The sequence below is a fragment of the Natrix helvetica genome (genome assembly GCF_964273705.1).
Source record: "Natrix helvetica genome assembly, chromosome: 10".
NCBI classification, from domain to species: Eukaryota; Metazoa; Chordata; class Lepidosauria; order Squamata; family Natricidae; genus Natrix; species Natrix helvetica.
The window spans coordinates 1,057,126-1,073,774 of NC_138561.1; the positions used below are offsets into that span (position 1 = coordinate 1,057,126).

The 16,649-nt window shown below is 53.1% G+C and overlaps 1 protein-coding gene across 1 annotated transcript in view; it reads left to right on the top strand.

Annotated features, from left to right (window-relative positions):
- The first annotated feature begins 992 nt into the window (after window positions 1–992).
- The window catches only part of ST3GAL2 (ST3 beta-galactoside alpha-2,3-sialyltransferase 2), a 28,215-nt gene continuing 12,558 nt past the window's right edge, over window positions 993–16,649 (top strand). The window contains exon 1 of the mRNA XM_081963642.1: window positions 993–1,128. The gene's annotated coding sequence lies outside the window, so the exon portion shown is untranslated. The remainder of the gene's footprint in view (window positions 1,129–16,649) is intronic.

Below are 16,649 nucleotides of genomic sequence, written 5' to 3' on the forward strand. Positions count from 1 at the left end.
TTGGCAGACTTGGCCACATTCCGTCCCCGGCTCGCTCCGAAGGTTAACGCGGAGAGTCGGATGGAGAGGTGGAAAAACGGCCGACCGGCGCTTCGTGCCTTGTTCCCCCGACGCCCGCGACCACAACGAGAGGCGGGAGGCCAGGCGAGGCAGGACAAGCCGCTGCTTCCCCAGCCTGGCCCGGCTGCCTCGGGCGGCGGGGCTTCCCTGCGGGGGAACGGCCGATGCGTCCCATAGCGGCGTCCCCCAGCCCAGGGTCGTTCCACCCAGCCTGCCCGACAGGGACTCCGGACGAGGCACCGGGAGGCGCGCCGGGCCGGAACGCTGGCCAGGCATGCAGGGCGGGGTGGGGTCGGCCCGGTCCGGGTGCGAGAGCCGAGCGAAGCCTGCCGTGCTTCAAGGGACCTGGTGGTTTGCCTGCAAGGTGTGAACTGGGCGTCTCCCAGGGAGGGGCGGGAGGAGGCGCCGGGGGAGCCCCACAGCCAAACCCGCCTGGCCGCCTCCAGCAGAGGCTCCCTCGGGAAACAGCCGCGGGATGGAACGCCCCCGGCCGCCTCGCCGCCCTTCCCCGGCTTCCCCAGTGCAGCGGCCGCCAGTCCGGCTCCCCGCCCCGCGCCTCCAGCCAAGGGGGAGGGAGCTGCCCCCGCCCCAGCAGAAAGGCCGGTCGAGGAGGGGGCTTCCCCAGCCGGCTCGCCCGCCACGCTAAGCCGCCGTCTGGGCCACGCCGGCAGCTGCCTTGCCAGGGCGGCGTGTGGGGGAGCCGCGCTCTCGGGACTCGGAGCCCAACGGGCCGCGCGCCAAAGCCTCCCGGCTGCCGGGCGGGGCTCCAGACGGCGAGCGCCCGCCGCGGGGTCGCGCTTCCCTCGCTGCGCAGCTTGGACGGGAGAGCCGGGCGCCGGGCTGGCTGGGACCCGCGGCGCGGCGGGCGTTGCTTCCCTCGGCCGGCATCGGCATCGGCCCCGGAGGCCGGCCGAGGCAGAGCAGCCCGGCCCCCGCCCGCTGACCCCCGATGCAGGAAGCGGAAGACCCCCGCCCGGCGCCCTCTCCTCCATCCGGGCTCGCGCCGCGCCCTTCCCCGGCGGACGCCAGCTCCTCGCTCTCGGCTGGCTGCGCGGCGGCGGCTCTCCGGTAAGCGGGACGAGGGGTGGGGTGGACCGCGTGCCGCCTTCGCGGGAGAGATGCCGGGGAGACGGAGCGCGCCGCCTGCCTCCTCCGCTGCCCGCCGAGCGCCCGCACCGCTCGCGCGCCGCAGCTGCAGCCGGCGCAGGAGGCCCGGGGAGGCTTGGCGGGCGCCGCTACGGCTCGGGCTGCGGGAAGGGGCGCCGCCGCCGCCGCCTGTCGTGGGTTTGGCCGCGGCCGCTGAGGCGGGCCGGCGGGAGGCGAGGTTCGCGGCGGATCGTGAAGGCCTGGCGGGGCTGAGCGCGGGGGGTCGCGGCCGGGCGCCCAGGCTGAGCTGCTCCGCCGGCCTCCCTGAGCGGCGGGGTCCTGCCGGCTGGGGGGGGTCGGAGCCTCCTTCCCGCAGCTCGCACGCGCCTGGCCCGGCCTCGAAGGCCCTCGGTCGCTTCCCCCATCGGCCCCGCGGAAGGCTCGTCCGGCCGGGTCGGCGCCGCTCCTGAGCTGCGCGTCCCTTTTGTGTCGGGACTCAAAGGACTAAAGAAGGAGCGGGGAGAAGAGGCTGCCCGGCAGACGATGGGCGAAAGGCTGGCCGTAGACTTCCAAGATGGGAGGGGCGTAATGGTGATGTGCCCCAGAATAGGATGGAAAGCAACGCTCGCCCCCAGGGGAGCAAAGGGGAGACAAGGCTGCTGGGAGGGACAGGCGGCCTGGAAGATTGTGGAGCTGGAGATGTTGTAGGGGGGGCACCCGCAGAAAAGGCTGCGTGTGTGTTTGTGTGTGTGGCGTTTGGCGGACTGCAGGAGGAGCGGTGTGCCTTGGGAGAATGCTGTGATTGTGACATTGCACAAATAGAAAGTTATCATGCGTTGGAGGTTGATGGGAAAGGATTAGGCAGAATTCTGATTCAAAGGTTCCAAGAGGCAAAATGAACATTTGAGCAGGGCAGACCAGATTGATGCCTGGCAGGGGTTGTGAAACGTATAATTGTGACTTGGATGCTTGTGAAATATGATATTAAGCAGAATGAAGATCTGAAAATTAGTGTGTCTAAGATTACAGAATTTGTGCTTGATGGGGAAAACATAACAAAGGATTCGCCATAAATACGGACAAAGTAAGAATTGAATTTGTATCCCTTGGTGAAGATGGGAAAAGGGACACATAAATTTTTCAATGGGCAAATGCCTAGTAGGGTAGTTTGTGGTCTGTGGCGGGGAATAAATGGTTATTCATTCCTTAGGCTGCTTAAGGAGTCCAAGGACTAACATCCTTTAGTCACTGGCGACTGTTTTCAAGCCCAGTTTATTATAGTGTATGAATCCAGTTATTGGTGCTGCATGTCCTTGATATATAGGATATCCTGAGTAGGTGGTTTGTTGGGGAACCCCCCCCCTTAAGACTGACAACTCAGGAGAACAACTGAGAGGCCCACCAGCCCTTCATGCGGGGGAGGTGTGTCTGCCCAGAAGAATGTTTGGGATTAATAGGAAACATTTTCATGAATCCCAGGGTTCAGATCTCTCTGATCATAGCTGGGCCAGCACGAAGGGAACTCAGGGTCCTGTGGAGCAGTGCCAACCCCCCCACCCCCACCCCGAGCTGAAGAACATGGAGCTTGAACAAGGGGGAACCTCCAGCCAACAGACTTCCCCTTCCCCCAAAGAGCTGCATTCACGCATTACACTAAGCCATGGGTTTGGTGGTTTGAATAAGCCACAACAGCTTTTTCATACAACACACTAAACCATAAGGTGTGGTTTGCACGTCTCTTTGGCTAACCCAAAACCAAACAGACTGCATTAAATCTTACAGAACAAAGCTATGAGGTGGTTTCTGGTTTTACCTTTGCAATTAGCTGTGCTTCACAGCGTGGGTGTCTGTGGCAGGGAGAGCTGACCAGATGTGCCCCTGCCTCAGGTCCAAAAGGGCGAGGGTTGCATCCTGAAACCCTGACCCGTTTTTCACCTTTGCGGTAGGCTCTGCTAGTTCAGAGAGGATATCCTGAAGCCCAGAGGCTCCTCTTCAGACCCACAGCAGCAACACACACCACACAGGTGAATTGGATGCTCAAGGGAGGTGGGGCATATCTGAGGATGACTGAAGCTTCCATCATTCACTTTTTTAATCCGGGAACAGGATGAAGAATGTGAATGCAAGTTAAAATAACAAATAATCAAAGTAATAAAATTAGTATTTAAGTTTAATGCCTCACCTCCTTTGATTTCTGTTTTGCAAATCTTTTTGTGCCAGAGTTTCCTTTGGGGTTTCCTGCCCTGCAGGGACTTTCATTTCTGTCTTGGTGGAGAAAATAAGGCTCTGCTCCTGTAGAGCCAGGCTGGAGCCTGGGGGTGGGATGGGCCTGAGGAGAAGGAGGGCCTTCCTCTTCCTTCTGGCCCTGGTGGGATCCAGCCACACTCCGGGACCCCCATGAACTTCCTCCCCATCCGGAGGCCCTGGTGGAATGCCCAAATCCCATGTTCCCCCTTCTTGACAGCCTGGGTGGAATTTCCTGTTGCCTGGGGCAACCAGCAAACACAAAGCCGGGCCTGCGTGGTTGTCTCCGTTATTTTGTACAGCAGAATTAAGAAATTCTTAATTCTCCTTTGGATTGTGCACAATCTTTTTTTCTTTGCCACCCAAAGGTGCTACTATTCCTATAGCTGATTTTGGAACGATCATTATGTTCAAATAAATGTGTTGTGGCTTTAGCTCTGTCATGAACCTTGTGCTTCTTTCTGTTCACTTTGGCACCTTCCTAACCATCAGAGGTGTGGGCGGGTGGGACCCCTCCCGTGAGCCACAGTCTCTCCATTGATCCAGAAAAGTATACCAGCAATCAGCCTTCCCCTTTGCCCTGACTGGGGTGTTCCTTCTTCATGCTCAGCACAAAGGAGAGTCTCTTATGGTCCCACTGTCCCATTGGGCAATGTTTGGATGGATGAGGCTGGCCTTTGGTATCCAAACCCATCTTGTGCTGGGACCGAGCCTTGCCTCCTTTTTTCCTCCTGATTTTCTCATCCATCATCAGAATGAATTTATTGTTCAATCATAGGTGGCTTCTAAGCCACAGAATTAATACAACCCTCATTTTAGCCCCTTTTAGTACTGTAGGATGTTTGATTTTTGTTTTGTGTTGGGTTGCTCTTCCCCTTCAATTGTCACATGGCTTATGCCAGTAATAAAACACTTGCAAAGTCACGGAAGACCTTTGGCACTGAAAGCCATGCTCTTTACCTCACCAAGTCAGATAGAAATAGGGCAAGGGATTTCCTGACCTTATGTGGGGGGGGGGGGCAAGAGGGCCAGCCCAGGTAGGGAGAGCTGTTGGTGTGACTAGAGGTAGCACAAATTCTGGCAGGAAAATCTGTCTCCGCTTCAAGCAGGTCTCCTGGCCATCAAGGCTGCCAGGACCTTCCCAGGATTCATCCACACATCCCATTAAAGTTAGGCAAGTCCTCTGAAGAAGGCCTGCACTGGATAGAAGCAATACAGTGAAAGTTGGGTAAACCAGGAGCAGATTTGGTTCAAGCAATACACGCGTGCATCAAAATATTTTTAAAAATGTGATACTTTGCCATCTTTAATACCAAACGTATTCTGGTTATTAGGATAAACCATAAGGCTGTACTTCCCGGTGGTCATGGTTCCAAGTGATGAACCCAATTGAATCAGGACTCTTGAGGCTTCAGTCAGGCTCAAAAGACCTTTTATTGAGTACATCATATTGGCATGTAGAAAGGTGAAGCTACTAGCTGTAAGTGATTCCCGGGCTTTAAGGGTAGTTAAAAGAATAGAAACTTCCCCCCTCAGATATCCTAGGTCACATCAGCAGTTTCCCCCTGGGTCTCAGCAGACGTTGGTTCTCGCACTGAGGCCGGCCAGTGTTTTGACTAGCAGGTTAAGGCACCACATTCCAATACCTTCTGACTCCCCCTGTCCTCCTCCCAAGAGGGACAACTGAGAAAGGAAGCGAAAGGAAGCACGGCCAAAGTCTTTTCAAGGGTTGACACCTGGTTTTACAGTCAGGAAATGCGGGAGGGGGGAATCGGGTTCCCCCATTCCCAGGAGCAGTTTACCCTCAGGGCCCAATGGATTCCCTCTCCTGTAACTGTCCAAAAAGATGGCTAAGGCACTTTTGTTGCATCTAGGACAACTTGCCGCAACCAATGGCCAACTCTCCAGGGGACAAGAGTTACACTCATATCAAGGAATGGTGGAGTAGAATCATTAAAGAGAGGATTCAAAAGGAGAGACAAAATGAAATGTGAATGAGAAAAATTAAAATTATTTTAAATTTTTATTATGATTTATTATTTTAAATCATTAAATAAGATTGCAGTGAGGTGTCCTGTGGCGAGTTGACTGTAGCAAATTGGCAGTGGTGAGTTGTGTCCCCTTCTGACTTTGGCTTCAGAGGACGTTGCAGTCGTAGCTTCTCCCAAGAGTACCAAGGATTTTTATTGCCTAATTAATTGTTGTTATTGTTTCTTATGGATTTATTATTCATGCTTCTAGACCGCCCCCTCTCCCAAAAAGGGACTCGGGGCGGTGTACAGTCCATGCCAAATATATCAAAATACAATAAAAATTGAATATGTACAGTTGGAATGGAGGAGGTTAAAAATGGAATTAAAAGAACTGTACAAAGCAATATATATAAATATAGGATTTTGAGCCCCTAAAACACACACAATAAGTTAAAAACAATACCCCTAAAATAACCAGTTAATACATTTGCCAGGAGGGGCAGTTGTAATTATGCCAGGCCTGCTAATCGGAACAGGTGAGTCTTCAATTTTTGCCGGAAGGAGCGGAGGTCAGTAGTGGTTCTAATGTCGGGGGGGAGGTCATTCCAGAGGGTTGGGCCCATCACAGAGAAGGCCCTACTCCTTGGTGTCGCCCGTTGGCATTGCCTAGTGGACGGCACCAGGAGAAGTCCCTCTCTGTGTGAGCGAATTGGCCGCAGGGATGTATGTGGGAGGATGCGATCCCGCAAGTAACTAGGTCCCGTGCCATGGAGCGCTTTAAAGATGGTAATCAGCACCTTGAAACGCACCCGAAAAACCACAGGCAGCCAGTGCAGCTCGCGCAGGAGAGGTGTTACGTGGGAGTACCTCGTACTCCCCATCACAGCCCGCGCGGCTGCGTTCTGAACTAACTGCAGTCTCCGGGCGCGTCCCAAGGGCAGCCCCATGTAGAGAGCGTTGCAGTAATCCAGGCGGGACGTCACCAACGCATGAGTGACCGTGCGTAGGGCATCCCGGTCCAGTAGGGGGCGCAATTGGCGCACCAGGCGAACCTGGTGGAACGCCCCCCTTGCCACGGCTGCCACATGGTCATCCATTGACAGCCGGGCATCAAGGAGGACGCCCAAATTGCGCGCCCGTTCCACAGGGGGCAATTGTTCGCCCCCTATGGCCAGCGATGGAATCAGCTGGCTGAACCGAGGTGCCGGTAGCCACAGCCACTCAGTCTTGGAGGGGTTGAGTTTAAGTCTGTTGTCCCCCATCCAGACCCCGACGGCTTCCAAGCACCGGGACATCACTTCGACAGCCTCGTTGGGGTGGTTTGGGGTTGAAATATACAGCTGGGTATCATCAGCGTAGAAGTGACACTCAACCCCAAAACCACGGATGATCTCACCCAGCGGCTTCACATATGTGTTGAACAGGAGAGGCGAGAGGACCGACCCCTGTGGCACTCCACAAGTGAGTGGCCTCGGGGTCGACCTCTGTCCCCCTGTCAACACACATTGCTTCCGGTCGGAGAGGTAGGAGCCGAACCACCGCAGAACGGTACCTCCGACTCCTATCCCCTCCAACCGGCGCAATAGGATACCATGGTCGATGGTATCAAAAGCCGCCGAGAGGTCTAATAGGACCAGGATAGAGGAACAACCTCTATCTCTGGCCCTCCAGAGATCATCGACCAACGCGACCAAGGCTGTCTCCGTGCTGTGCCCGGGTCGGAAGCCGGACTGGCGTGAGTCTAGATAATCGGATTCGTCAAGGTGTCGTGGAAACTGCTGCGCCACCACATTCTCAACAACCTTCGCTAAAAAGGGAAGGTTGGAGACTGGACGGTAATTAGCTAGCTCCGTTGGGTCAAGCGAAGGCCCCTTAAGTAAGGGCCTCACCACCGCCTCCTTCAAGGCGGTTGGCAAGGATCCCTCACCCAATGAGGCATTCACCAGGCCCAGAAGCCAGCCTCGGGTCACCTCCCAAGATGCCAGTACCAACCAGGAGGGACACGGGTCCATTAAACATGTGGTGGGTCGCAGCCGTCCACGCAACCTATCCAAATCCTCGGGGGCAACAGAATCAAACTCCTCCCAGGATGGTCTCACAAGACTCGCTGTTGGCGGCCCGTCTGGTCCACTGAGGGGGGCCCATCCACTCCGGATCTGAGCGACTTTGTCCTGCAGATATTCCCCAAACTCCTCTGCTCTGCCCTGCAAGGGTGCCCCCCACGTCCTCTGTGACAAGAGGGAGCGGGTCACCCTAAACAGGGCGGCAGGGCGGTTATCCGCAGACGCAATAAGAGCGGCGCAATATCTACGTTTGGCCGCCCTTAATGCCACAAGGTAGGTCCGTAAATAGGCTCTTACCTGTGTTCGATCAGATTCGGAGCGTGAGGACCTCCACCTGCTCTCTAGACGTCTCCTATGGCGCTTCATCACCCTCAGCTCCTCGGTATACCAAGGAGCCCGGGTGGGTCGCTGTCGCAGGAGAGGTCGCAAAGGCGCAACCCGGTCCAAGGCCCCAGCCGCCGCCCTATTCCAGGCGGCCGCTAGGTCCTCCGACCGAGCGCGGGTCAGGGCTACAGGTAATGGCCCAAGCTTCGTCTGGAACCTATCCGGTTCCATCAGGTGCTTGGGGCGGTACCAGCTTGGACCGTCTGGTCCCGCCTCCTCGCGGTGGGGGGTAGCGCCAGGGAAGTCCAGCCGGAGACATGAGTGATCTGACCATGACAGGGGTGTGACAACCAAGTCCCCTATACCCAGATCACTCGTCCACTGCTCAGATACAAAAACAAGGTCCAGTGTGTGGCCACCTTCGTGTGTGGGGCCCTGAATTAATTGGGTCAGGCCCATGGCTGTCATGGAAGCCATGAACTCCCGAGCCACCTCAGATGCTGCTCCCGTCGATGGCAGGTTGAAATCCCCCATAACCACAAGCTTGGGGATCTCAACCGCCGTCTCCGAGATCAGCTCGAGGAGCTCGGGCAGGGCCGCTGATGTATAGCGAGGAGCCAAGTATACAATCAGCAAACCCACCTGCCTCCCTGGGCCCCATTTCACATGCTGCTGTTGTATACTGCAGGCTGCTTAGAAGTGCAGATAAGTGGACAGTCTTAGGGGTTCAGTTGCTCCCAGAGAACACTGAATGGCTTGGGGGGGGTACCTGTTCTTGTTTGAACAGTTCAAGAGGGGTGCATTGGGTTCTCCCACTGTACGAGATTAAGGGGGCCTGGAAGCGAGTCTGACCCCCCCCACACACACACACACTACTCCTGTCACTCGGGCAGCACGAAGTCCTGGCATTGGTCAGCCTTCCCTGCAAGAGGTAAACTGTCTGTCTTCTGCTCCGCGAGACACACAGTTTATTGGTCCTTGATCCTCCTGACTCTTCTTGGAAATGGGGTCAGGAATGTGTTTTAGTAAATAAAAATAAATAAAACAATCATATAAAAAAGAGTAAGAGGGTCTTACTAGTTACAAATGCCTAAAGTTACTTCTTGGAGGGGACATGGAAGCCCTCCAGACATCAAATGTGAGCAGAGCTCCCAGGCGGGGCAAGGCCAGAGCCTAACATTGGCCTTCTTGCTGGCTGGCTGCCAGAGAGGCAGAGGAGTGGTGGATTGGGCCCTTTGCAGATTGCTGCCCAACTGCCTGGTGGATGACGGAAAACCAGTCTTTGGGATACATCTGCCTTGCTTTGGTTTTGATTTTGGTTAGCATCCTGCACCAAGGGGAGCATTAGCCTTTCTGCCTTCCTCTTGCCTGTCTGCTGAAAAGGAGTGGGGCTAATCAGAGGGGGTCTATCGAGAGACTGAAGGGGGGGGATGCTAGCGACTTAGGCAGCAGGGCTGTTCTCCCAAAGAGGGCAGGACCAGAGCCTGTGGGGCAAAACTTCAAGGAAGAGGATACAAGCTCCCTGCTAGAAGAAACCGCTGGGTGCTGGGCAGAGCTCAACCTAAGGTAGAATCTGACCACACAAAGATCCTAGATGCATAAGACGATTCCTTCCCTGGATTTGAAAATCATACTTTTGTTGTCGCAAATTAATATATTGTATGGTTGCACTGAAGTTCAGCTTGGAGTCAAATTTCTCTTCTAAAGACCTTTTCACAAGTGCCAGGCATCCCCCATCCTCAACCTGAACATTAGTTTTTTCTTTCCTAAATGATGAACTTTGTTAAACTTCACTGTTATTTTCAGCCCAATTGCCTAACTTATCAGCAACAATTTGAATTATATTTTCCCACTCAATTCTGTCTCATAGGCGCTATTTAGTAAGCATGCCTTCACCCAGATAACAAAGAGGGGAAGAGGAGGGATTGGGCACCCTCCTTGTCAATGCAAGGTAATGAAGAAACAAGATGAGTCTGGGGAGATTTGTTCTGCCTTTTGGTAATTGCTCCCTTCCCGTCAACTGGCCCTTCCCAGCCCTGCAGGGGTTCTGAAAGGCCAGCCGAGTGTTGCGCCTCAGCTGCAGCCGGATCATTTGGGACATGAGGATGCCCTTAGTTGCTAGAAGTTCCTCCCAGTGAGATCCTTCTGAAAATAAATGACGAAGAGGAACTGACCAGATTTGCAGATGACACTAAACTGGCAGGAATAGCCATCACCCCAGAAGACAAGCTCAGGATCCAAAAGGATCTTGACAGATTTGAACAATGGGCCCTCTCCAACAACATGGTTTTACATCTGGGCAGGAAAAACCAAAGGTACAGATTAGGCGAGACCTGGCTCAAAAACTAACTGTGAGTCGTAGTGGACAATCACTTAAACATGAGCCAGCAGTCTGTGGCAGCAGCCAAAAAAGCCAACACAATCCTTGGTTGTATAAACAGCCATAGAATCACCATCACGTGAAGTATTAATACTGTTTTATAAAGCCTTAGTAAGACCACACCTGGAATACAGCATCCACTTTTGGCCACCATATTACAAAAGGATGTTGAGACTTTGGAAAAAGTGCAAAGAAGAGCAACGAAGACGATTAGTTGCCTGCAGACAAAAACATGAATTACGGTTGCAGAAATTGAGTATGGCTAGTCTAGAGAAGGGACATGGTGGCTCAGTGGCTAAGATGCTGAGGGTGTCGATCAGAAAGGTTGGCAGTTCGAATCCCTAGCACCGCCTAACGGAGTGAGCTCCCGTTACTTGTCCCACAGCTTCTGCTAAACCAGCAGTTCAAAAGCATGTAAAAATGCAAGTAGAAAAATAGGAACCACCTTTGGTGAGAAGGCAACAATGTTCTGTGCGCCTAGTTCCATGCGTTTAGTCATGCCAGCCACATGACCACCAAAACAAACTTCCGGTTGGCCCATTGGGTCTGTTTTCCACACTCTCTAGGCTCCGGAGGCTTTCCTGAAGCCTGAGAGGGTGAAAACGGCCTCACCTGGCCCTCCGGAAGACCAAAAATCAGCACGCGCCGGAGCTGAGGGCTGCTATGCCGGCAAATATGGCTCCACTTGCCATAGGTTTGCCATTGCGGCCCTATACCACTTCAGATAGATGGCGGTCCAATTTCTTCTTGCAAACTTCCAGTGATGAAGCACCCAGGATTTCTGAAGGCCGGCTGTTCCACCGAGGCTTCCTGGAGCCTGGGGAGGGCAAGAAACAGCCCAACAGGCAAACCGGAAAGCGCCTGGGGCCCTGATTGAGGAGGGCTCTAGAGTCAAGGGAGCCAGCCTTCCCTGGTCTTGCAGCTCTGCAAAGGCAAGTGGGAGCCCCAAGTGGCTACCTGGATGGCCCTCTCCCCCCACCCCTCCTGTTGTTGCTGCAGCAGCAGCAGCAGCTCCTGGAAGAAAAGCCGGTTCTGCCCTTTCCAGAGGGGCCGTGTGGCTGCAGAAGGCTTGCTCTCCATGCGGCTGCCTGCTGGCTTGGATAACCAAGGACTCCTTGCCCCTGGTCTATCGGCTACCGGGCTTCCAAGCTCCAACACCAAGAAGTCAAAATGTGCATCCCGACTTTTGTAAGAAACTGAAATGGCATTTTTTATCCTGCACCACCTACTTTTTAGATTCGTACCCCTCCTTCCCTTCAGGTGCTGAAGGCCGCTTAAATCCCTCCACAGCTTTGGTTTCTCAGATCACCCAGAGCCCTCCGCCCTCTCGCCAGTCAACCCCAGCAGTCTGCACACAACGGGCCTCTGTCACTCAACAAGCACCCTGGCTCCTTCAGGCCCCTGGCATCCGTCGGGCATCTGGGCACAGCTTCCTCTCCTGCCTTTGCCACCATATGACGACGGGCAGGCCTGTGCCAGCTGTTGAAGTTCCTGGGGAAGACCCTCTTGCTTGGTTCCCCTCCTCTTTGGAAAATCACCTCTGGCGCATTGTTTTTCAAGGGCAAACAGGGCAGGGAATGATGGAGGAGCCAGTCCCTTCTCCTCCCACAGTCCTGGAAACCCTTGGCATGGCACTGCGCCAGCCCCCTCACTGTGGGGCGGATGCTTGCACTCAATTTGGGCATCTCATGGCCTTGGGCTTATGGGGAGAGGAACAGTGGGGTTCCCAGGCAGGGTCTGGAGGGGGCTTGAATGGACCAAACCAGGGAGGAGGGGACCCCATCTTGGAGCAGGAGGATATGGGAAGAGGGTCAATCTGCTCCCGTCCACGAGAACTGCAGGCCACAAACGTGGTTGCAGCCACAGGCCAGTGCTAGCCCGAGGGTGGGCTGCCTTGCAGGCCGTGGGCAGAATCCCCTCCAGGGTGCGCCTGATGGAGTTGGGTGGAACGTGGCCTTGGCTCTCGGCTTGCGCACAGCTGGCCAGGAATAAAAGCCCTTTTGTGCTTTTTTTCTGCAGGCAGTTAATTAAACGGATGGTGACTGAGAGGCTGCAGCCCTATTAATTGGATAAATCAGCCGGTCTGACATGCAGGGAAGTTCCGAGAACACACACACACACACACACACATCCTTGGATGCAATGCTCCCGCAGAAGGGACCCCAGGTGGACCCGCCAGAGGAAAACCTGGAGCCTCAGAGGGATCGTATGGCCTCCAGGGAGGCTTTCTACTTGCTCTCTCGCTCTTCTCAACTTTCAGCTCTGCCCAGCTGTGGAGTCTTTCACCCACACTGGTCCAAATGAAGTGCACAGCAGGCAGCAAGAAGACAGACTCAGTTTGGGGGGACCTGGGCGGCTCGCAGGAACCCCTCTGCTCCTGGAGGGTTTGGGAAGAGGATATGCAGACCCCCCTGTGCATTGAGGAGGGGCAGTGCGGGAGCAGAAGCAGCCCATGGCAGGAAGGGGGAGCACCTCCGCTGAAAGGCCAGCCAGCGGGGGGAGGGGGCACCCTTTTGCCCTGAGGTTTTCCCAGCCATCAGACAATAGAAAAAACACGCACGGAGGCCTCCAGGTGAAGCAGCCTTTATGACAGGCCGTTTCAGCCACCAGACGTCTGTTGGGAGACAAATTGTGCTAAGCACAAGGTTTCAGTTCAGGGCTTGGCTCAGTGGGGTCGGTTTCTGCCAAATGGTGGAGAGGCCGGAGAGGATCTGCTGGCTGGATTTGGTCTTTGTTAAGAGAGGAGTCCGATGAAGCAGTGGGTACTTCGACCATGCATTTAACCAAAAAGAGAGAAAGGAACTTTTTACCAAGAAAAACTGTTATGAATAGATTTCAGCTACGCTTCCAGATCATGGTCCCTATCTAACAAAATGAAATTCAATATAGAGGAAAGTAAAGTCCTGCACTTAGGTAAGAAAAACCCAAAAGTACACATATAGAGTGGGGAGAAACCAGCCTTAATAGCAGTGACTGTGAGGGGGAACTTGGAGTCTTAGTGGACAAGCAGCTAAATAGGAGCCAGCCGTGTCCAGCGGCAGCCAAAAAAGCCAATGCAATCCAAAATTGCATTAACAGAGGGGTACAACCAAGATCAAGTGAGGTACTAATACTACTCTATAAACCCCTCGTAAGGCCACACCTAGAGTACTGTGTCCAGTTTTGGTCACCACACTATAAAAAAGATGTTGAGACTCTAGAAAAAGTGCAGAGCAATCATGATGATTAGGGGACTGGAGACTAAAACATATGAATGGTTGCAGGAACTGGGCATGGCTAGTCTAGTGAAGAGAAGGACCAGGGGAGACATGGGAGCAGTGTTCCAATATTTGAGGGGCTGCCACAGAGAGGAAAGAGGTCAACCTGTTTTCCAAAGCACCTGAAGGCCAGACAAGGAATAATGGATGGAAACTGGCCAAGGAGAGATTCAACCAAGAAATAAGGAGGAACTTTCTGACAGTGAGAACAATCAACCGATGGAACAGAAGTTGCCTTTGGAAGTTGTGGGAGCTTCATCCCTGGAAGCTTTCAAGAAGGGACTGGACTGCCATTTGTCAAAAGTGACGTAGGGTCTCCTGCTTGAGCTGGGGGTTGGATTAGATGACCCATAAGGTCCCTTCCAACTCCGACAGATTAACAATATGTTAAATCATTGAATCACAGGATTCTCCTATAACTGATGGGATCACAAGATTCTCTTGGCATTAAGGAGCACAATTCATTGTGTAGCCCTCAATGGAACCGCAGCTATATGGAAGGAAGCATGCAGTGGGCTTCCTCTGCCTGCCTTTGGCCCAGCACTCTTCAACATCTTCATAAACTATTTAAATGAATTAGAAGGGGAACTTATCAAATTTGCAGATGACACCAAGCTGGGGCGAATGGAGGATAGACTCAAGATAGAAAAAACTCTCAACAGACTTGAAAACAGGGTCTCATCTGACAAAATGAAATTCCACATAGAGAAAGTAAGGTTCTGCACTTGGGCAGGAAAAACCACATGTACAATTATAGATTAAGGGGTACCTGACTCAACAGCAATAACCCTGGGGGGAATCTTGGTGTCCTCTGTGGACAAACTCTTAGTAAATATGAGCCAGCAGAGTGCTGCAGCTGCCGAAAAAGCCAACGCAGTTAATGCGCACTATTTTATAATGCCTTTGTAAGACCACACTTGGAATATTGCATCCAGTTTTAGTATTTTTAATAGCTGTCAGTAAATTTCTCTTTTAAAAACACAGTTGTTTTCCAGGAAGAATAATCCAGTCTTCCTCCTATAACATCTAGAAAGAAAGAACGGAGACCTGTTGAGGTGTGTAATGTATAATTGTAGTCAGTATAACATTAGCCATAAATTCATAAAATGGGGCAAAACTCACAACAAACTTCACACTTAGCAACATAAATTCTGGGCTCAATGGTGATCGTAACCCCCTGTACGTGCGGACGGTCTCCGTGACACAAAGGGAGGATCTGGAAGGATCTTAAATTTTAGGCTTGTCTCTCCTGTTATTCTGAGGCCGGCCAGGGGCTTTGGGCCACCAAAGCTTCTTTTACCAGACCTCTGCGCCGATTCTCTCTGGCCTGAGACCCCCGTCTCTCCAGCCTTTACACCGGGGTGTGTGTGTGTCAAATGCCATTTCATTGAAGGCCACATCAGGCTTGTGCTTGACCTTGGGGAGGCAGGGTGGGTGTGGTCTGGATGGGTGTGGCCAGCTCGATGTCACTCATGTCGGGGGCACCTGTGATGGCCAAGTGCTAAGGCAGGACTTCCCTCCGTCCCTCCCTCCCTCTCATTATAAACTCCCTCCCCTCTTTATTTTCCTTTCTTCTTCCTTCCTCTCTTTCCTTCTTTCTCTTTCCTTGCTCTTCCCATCTTTCCTTCTCTTTCTTTCTCTTTCATTTCTCCTTTTGTTTTGTTTTTCGTTTGTTTTGATAGCCCTCGGCCAGTGAAAACGGAGCTGGCGGGGTCGTTTTTGGCCTGGATGGCCTCCTGCAACCCTCTGCCACAGCAAACACAGAGCTTGGGGGGGCGGTGCGTGGCTCCCCACACTCCTTTTTCTCTGGCAGAGGACTGCAGGAGGCCGTCCCGGATTAAAATGGGGCCTGGGAAGGCTGCGTGCGGCCCTCCCGAGCTCTGTTTTCGGTGTCAGAGATGCTGTGGGCTGGTCTTTTGCTGATTCCGGGGAGGCCTCATGGGCAGATCTAAGCACCCTGCGGGCCGTATCCGGGATGCGGGCCTTGAGTCTGACACCCCTGCTTTACACCATCCCAGAAAGGAGGAGGTGGGAATAATTGTGAGTGGGCTTCACTAGGCAAGAACAGACCAGTATTTATTGACTCAAAATTGGAACCGAGGCAAATCTGCAGGCAAATCCCTGTAATTTATACTCTGGGCCCACAGGGCCTTAACCAACCGTAATACTTGAAAAAGCCCACCTAAATATGAATGTTCTACGTTTCCCTCCAAAGGAGTTGAAGTTAAGAGTTTGGGTCATCCAAAGGTTAGTTTCACTTTAGCGGGGCTTTAGGCAACTTATATATTCACTATATAACAGGAAGGGCCCCCCAGGCCCCAGAGCCTGTTCCCAGAGCCCAGGAATGTGGCACTTGCATAATCCCCCCCCCCCATCCAGTCAGAACTAATTAATCTCCTTGGATGAGAAGCAAAACATTTTCTTCCTCGAGAAAAAACTACAGTGCAGTTGCCTTTTGAAAAAAAACACCTTTGAGGCAACCTGAGTGATTGAGGAACTCCATATGTCAGCGCTCCAAGGAATGCACCCATTGAAAGCAGAACTCCGAGCTGGGCTCCTCAAAGGGCAGTTTATTGGGTACATCATATTAGCACAACTGGTGAAAAATCCCTCTGAAAGTTCCCACGCTTTTCACCTAATTAAAAAGTGAAAGTTCCACTTTCCCCCCAAGTCATCAGCCACATTGTCCAATAGAGGTGCTGGCTGGTTGCTTGGTTACTCCACTCCTCCAATGTCCTTGGTTCCCACAGGAAAACTTTTTGTCTTGACTACAAACCCCAGCTATCCATTCCCCCCCTCCCTGTTCCCTCTTCTGCCTTGTGGCAACCCTGAAGCCTCCACAATGGCCTCAGCCAGGTTCGCTTCAGGTTCAGCACCATGGGCGTTTGAGCAAAGAGGCAGGATTCTGGAGAGCTGCAATGAAGTCCCCTTCCCCGTTGGTGATGGGATGCCTACTTCAAGCCCTCCTTTGCTCCTGAGGGGGCATCCTAGGAATTGGAAGTTCTGCCTCAGCGAGTCCCCCTTGATTCCCTAGCAGAAGCTCTGGGCACCAGGAAGCCCTTGGTGAGTTAGTTGGAACCCGGATTCCTGGGAGGAAGGAAAACAAGGAAATCTGGCTGCTTTGCTGGGAAAAACCGACTGGAACCTTTACGTTCTTTGCACGCAGATGGTGCTTTGCTAGTGGAATCTGACGTTTTGAGGAAGGATTTACTATTTGGAACAATGTTAATATTTGGAATTCCAAAATACTGCATGTATTTCT